This window comes from Malurus melanocephalus, unplaced genomic scaffold (genome assembly GCF_030028575.1).
Source record: "Malurus melanocephalus ecotype Western Australia unplaced genomic scaffold, MMel_1.1 scaffold_857, whole genome shotgun sequence".
Taxonomy (NCBI): Eukaryota; Metazoa; Chordata; class Aves; order Passeriformes; family Maluridae; genus Malurus; species Malurus melanocephalus.
In genome coordinates this window covers 83,613-88,632 of record NW_026624089.1, presented here as the reverse complement: position 1 = coordinate 88,632, position 5,020 = coordinate 83,613, and the positions used below count along the sequence as shown (strand labels likewise).

General features: G+C 53.3%; 1 protein-coding gene across 2 annotated transcripts in view; it reads left to right on the top strand.

Annotated features, from left to right (window-relative positions):
- Positions 1-1,862: 1,862 nt before the first annotated feature.
- The window catches only part of A1CF (APOBEC1 complementation factor), a 29,221-nt gene continuing 26,063 nt past the window's right edge, over positions 1,863-5,020 (top strand). For both annotated transcript variants that reach the window (XM_057385705.1, XM_057385704.1), the window contains exon 1: positions 1,863-1,970. The gene's annotated coding sequence lies outside the window, so the exon portion shown is untranslated. The remainder of the gene's footprint in view (positions 1,971-5,020) is intronic.

Sequence of the window (5,020 nt, the reverse complement as noted above, 5' to 3'; positions counted from 1 at the left end):
CCCATTTCCATCCCAAACTGCCCCATTTCCATCTCAAACTGCCCCATTTCCATCCCAAACTGCTCCATTTCCACCCCAAACTGCCCCATTTCAATCCCAAACCCAAACTGCCCCATTTCCACCCCAAACTGCTCCATTTCCACCCCAAACAGCCCCATTTCCATCCCAAACTGCCCCATTTCCACCCCAAACTGCCCCATTTCCACCCCAAACTGCCCCATTTCCACACCATGACCCCCTGCATTTCACCCCCTTGCTCACAGATCCTCAGGCTCCTGTTGCCTGTGCTCACTTCACACCTCCCATTTTCCCCAAAGAGGCTTTTTTGCCCTTTTCAGTGCATGGTGCTGTGTGACACTGGGTTTCATGGAGCTGCTTTGCTCCTCCTGCTGTCACAATTCCAGAGCAGAGACATTTCATCAGTCACAAAATCATCTCAGCTCATTTTCCAATGAAGATAGAAGAGCTCCATGCCACACTGGGGCCTTCAGCCTGAAATCCAGTGTCACCAGTGCTCAAATCCCAGCAGGACAGGATAGGATGGTGTGGTAAAAACAGAAAAATCCCTTTGACAGGGAAAAATCCATTGTTACATGCTCACACTCTGCCCTGAACATCAGGAGAAGCAGCAGATCCCAACTTGCTCTCAGTGGGAGGTGCTCAGGACTGGCTGGGAAGGGCTTTGTGGGGTTTTTACCTGCTTTGACTGCGCTCCCAAAGCTGCCTTTGAGCCCCTCGGGTGGGCAGAGAGTTGGGAGCCAGAGGGTGGGAGCAATCCCGTGTGGGGTGGGAATGGAGCGGTGCAGGGAGCGAGATGCTGCTCTYCCTGAGGGATCCAGCCCTGCCTTTCCCCCCTCGGGAACACCTCACGCTTTGAAAGCTGAGCAAACACGGGGATGGCACTTTTCCAAACCTGGGGCGTCAGCAGCACCTCATTAGGAACGCTTCATTTAGCAGGGCTGCAAACGAAACCCTTCTCTCCATCAGCGGGGTGGGGTCAGCTCTGGGATGGCAAACCATGCCCCAGCCTGGTCGTGGTGCAGCTCTGGGGTCAGAGACAGCCACAGCAGGATGCAATTCCAGCAACGGATCCCAATGGGATCCTAAACGTGCCCACCACATGAGAAAAGTGGTTTAGTGGTGAGCACGGGGGTGCTGCTGTTTTGGCTTGATAATCAGAAAGCTTTTTCCAGCCTTAAAGATTCTCTAATTCCATTAAATTGCTCCACTGAGCCCCCAGGGTGCCCATTTCATTCCAGTGAGGGTCCAGAAGGATTTTGGAAAGAGCCAAACACTCAGGGCAGCTGTTGCRTCACCAGATGTGGCACAAGGAGCACGGCCGGGATGCTTGGAGGATGCCCCAACTGGGATTCCTGGAAGCTGGATTTATTCACAGCCTCTTCTGGGTGCAGCAAACCCTGCCCCAAAACCTGCCCTGGCTCTCCTCGCTGCGAGGCTTTGCTTGGAGGAGGGTTTTGTGGCAACTCCTGCAAGTTTTGTGGCTGGAATTCCAAGTGGATTTTCTCCACCAGGAGGGATTTCTCCACCAAGAGGGATTTCTTGCTCCTGCCACCATCCTCCAGCAGACCCAAARCTCCTGTGGAGCCCAGGGCTGGCACAAGGCTCTGTTCCTTTTCCCAGCATCTCTGCTTGGGAGAGCTGCAGCACTGGGGATGGATCGGGTAGGAACGGTCCCAACCTTAAACTGGGACCTGTCCTCGGTGTCCTGCTTTTCCTGGGGGCCAGCTGGGCCCGGTGGGTGCTGTCCGAGGCAGTATCTGGTCAAAGGCCTGCGGGGAGCCGGCAGATAGGGCGGGTTAACGTTTAACCCGGGCCCTGTAAAGCAGCCCCGGGCTGCTGAACCTTTGGAGTTTGATATGATGATTAGGGAATAACCGCAGGGACACGTCGCAAACTGCCCAGAACCACGCAGAACCTTCCCCCGGGGACTCGGCTCCAAAACCGCTCAGGTAGGGGCTGCAGGCGTTCGGGGGTGTTTGGGGTGCAGGGCCGGGTGTCGGAGCGGGGATTTGGGAAGGAGCAGCTCCGTCGGGAGCCTCCCACCCCCGCGGTGTCCCGGAATGAGTGACCCGCGGTGGGCAGCAGGGTGGGCTGGGGCCAAGACCCCCGGCTGGACCCCACAGCCCCGCAGCCGCTGCTCAGGGTGGCATCAGCGGGGTGGGCACAGAAGGGCTCTTGGGGCCGTTTCTACCTGGCAGAGCCACGCAAAGAGGGGATTTCTGCTTCTCCTCCCAGGCGGAGGGGGAGGAAGGATTTTCCCTGCCATCGTTCCCTCTGGATTTGTTAAAGCGCAACTTTCCGGGGTTTAATCATTAGAGACCTTTCCAGCCGGCTCCGCGTCCCTCCTTCCCTTCGCCTGAGGTCGGACTCCCTGGGGAAGGCATCGCTGCTCCCAAAACCCCCTCGGTTTTCCCTCCTCCCTTCCGACCAGCAGGGATAGCTCCTGCCCAGCACAGAACGCCCCTCTCCAGCTCTTTTCCTCGCTGGAACTGAGCTGTGGATGACAGCGGGCAGGGGATGGTCTCAGAGTACCCAGCAAATGAAAAAAAGCAGGGAAGGAGGCTGGGCTCGGCATCACAGAGGTCACTTTGTGTGCATTTGGTGACAGAGCTGCAAAAGCACAACTGAGTAGATTCTTGGGCAAAAGTGCCCAAGAGTAGATTCCCAAGCAAAATTGGCGGATTAGGCATGAAATGTCTCCTGGCTTTCACACTGCTGCTAACTCTCCCTGCTTTCCCRCAAATTCCTGYGAGTTCCYCCTTYCCCYKGRRSCYYCYKRRSCSRMARSCMMCCCCCAGCCTGGGAAGCCGAGGGACGGGAACCTCGTGCTGMGTTGCTCAATCGGACTCCGTCCCCAGCGTGTCACCCCGGCAGGAGCGAGTGGCAGCTCGCACAACTCCCACTGTCTGTTTTGAGGGGAAAAAATGAAGGATGCTTGGTGTTTATGGATGTATGGAAAGGAATATATCGTGGTTGGAGTCTGGAGGGAGGGAAAAAAACCAAAAATATTGATAATCTAAAGGAAAAGGGTTTCTCTACTGATCTCTTTGGGTTCTTTCTTAGMGGGAAGTTGGATCTAATTGTCCAGTCTTTGCAGAGGTTGTTATTCTGCAGGAGGAGCAGTTGCACAGAGGGGTACCAAGCAAAGCAGCCTTAATGAGATGTGCCCAAGTGGCTCAGCACAGTCAGGTGTGCATTTATCCTGAGGGATAAACACCAATTCGTTACCCCCTTTGTGGTACCAGGAACCAGCTTTCCCTGAAAAGGCTCTGCCCTCAAACACCCTCTGTGCTCCCCCAGCAAAACTCCTGGCGTGGGAGACAGCCCCTGACTGAAGAAAGAGACYCTGCTTTTTCYGGATAACCCTAAAGTGAAGCAAAGYTTKCCACATTTTTGGGGGGTAAAAGCTTCTGGATTCTTCTTGCTCCTTGATGGATGGAGCAAAGTCAGGGGATGTGGCTGCAGCAGGTGGTGAGGGAGCCATGTGGACGAGTCATGGAGAGGTGCAGTGGAATCATAGTAARTTTGTTTCTTGTCGGTATGTGGGGCTTAAAAGGCTTAAAAGGAYCTTTCCTTGCCTTGGCAGTTGGGAATTTTAGCAGAAACCTGAAATAAATGAGAGTGGAGAGGGGAAAGGCAGACCCAGTGTTGCTCTGATTTCAGGCAAAAGCAGACCTTCCTTTTCTTGATGCTGTGACCGCGATAACTTGGTGGTGTTGTCAAAATTCCATCAAAAATCAGGATGAAATAGGAAATATGGGAAGTTTGCCCTTCCAAAGGTGTTCGTTTCACTATAAACTGCTGAACAAGATGCAACTTTCCCCCTCCTTTTTTCCCCCTTTTTTTCACGCGGTGGCCCTTGTTAATGACAATCCATTTTAAGGGCAAATCCCTGAAATTGGTTTAATTCCAGAACAATTATTTCTAATAAGTGTGGCTGGGTTGGTTTCTWTTTCAAAGCAGAGCTGAAAGCATTGCCTGAGTTTGCTGCAGTCATTCACATTTTCCATCAGCGGGCACGGAAGGGGGGTTTTCCTCCTGCGAGGACGGATTTGCTAATTGATTCCTGGCTCGGGGAACAAAGAAGGAGAGAAAATAATCGTGCTTCCTCTGGGTGACAGGAATTGTCCTCCCTTAGGGTAAAAATAAAATATCCCAGCACACCGGCACCGCTGCGAGGACTGGAATAAGGGGAAAGGAATCATTTTAAAATAAAAATAAAGCATCCCCCCATGATTTATATYCTGGAAATTGTCTGGATGCGCTGATGGACACAAGGATGGGGGACGTGGCTTGGTGCTGCTGGGCTCGATGATCTCAGAGGGCTTTTCCAACCTGAATGATCCTATGATTCCATCATATGGACCCTTGAGGGGCAGAGATGGGAAAGTACCCAAAAAAAAGCGTTGAGATGTTCTTGAGCCAAGGCAGGCAGGAGGGAAGGGGGAGAGAAGAAGGGCTTGGAAAMTTGCAGGGTGGAAGGGCTGTTTTACAGGGTTTGGGGTTTGTTGTGTTGCGATTTTTACCTCCCAAAAAAGAGAGGCGTTTASTCTGGTTCCATCCCAGAGAAACCCCACTGACGGAGCGGGGAAAGCTCTTGAGCTTGGAAKTGATCTGGGAATGACTTTAGGGTGGTAATTAGCGGGTGTGAATTAACGGGGGCTACGGAACGCTACCCGGGTGGGGCAGGGGCTGGCCGCGGGTGTGTCCAACCCAGAGCTGTCCAGACACGGCTTCCTTTGGGATCGGGAGAGAGGGTGTGCAGATTCCTTTGGGATCGGGAGCGAGGGTGTGCAGATTCCTTCGGAATCAGGAGAGAGGGTTTGCAGATTCCTTTGGGATCGGGAGCAGGGGTTTGCAGATTCCTTTGGGATCAGGAGAGAGGGTTTGCAGATTCCTTTGGGATCGGGAAAGAAGGCTTGCAGATTCCTTTGGAATCGGGAGAGAGGGTTTGCAGATTCCTTTGGAATCGGGAGAGAGGGTTTGCAGATTCCTTTGG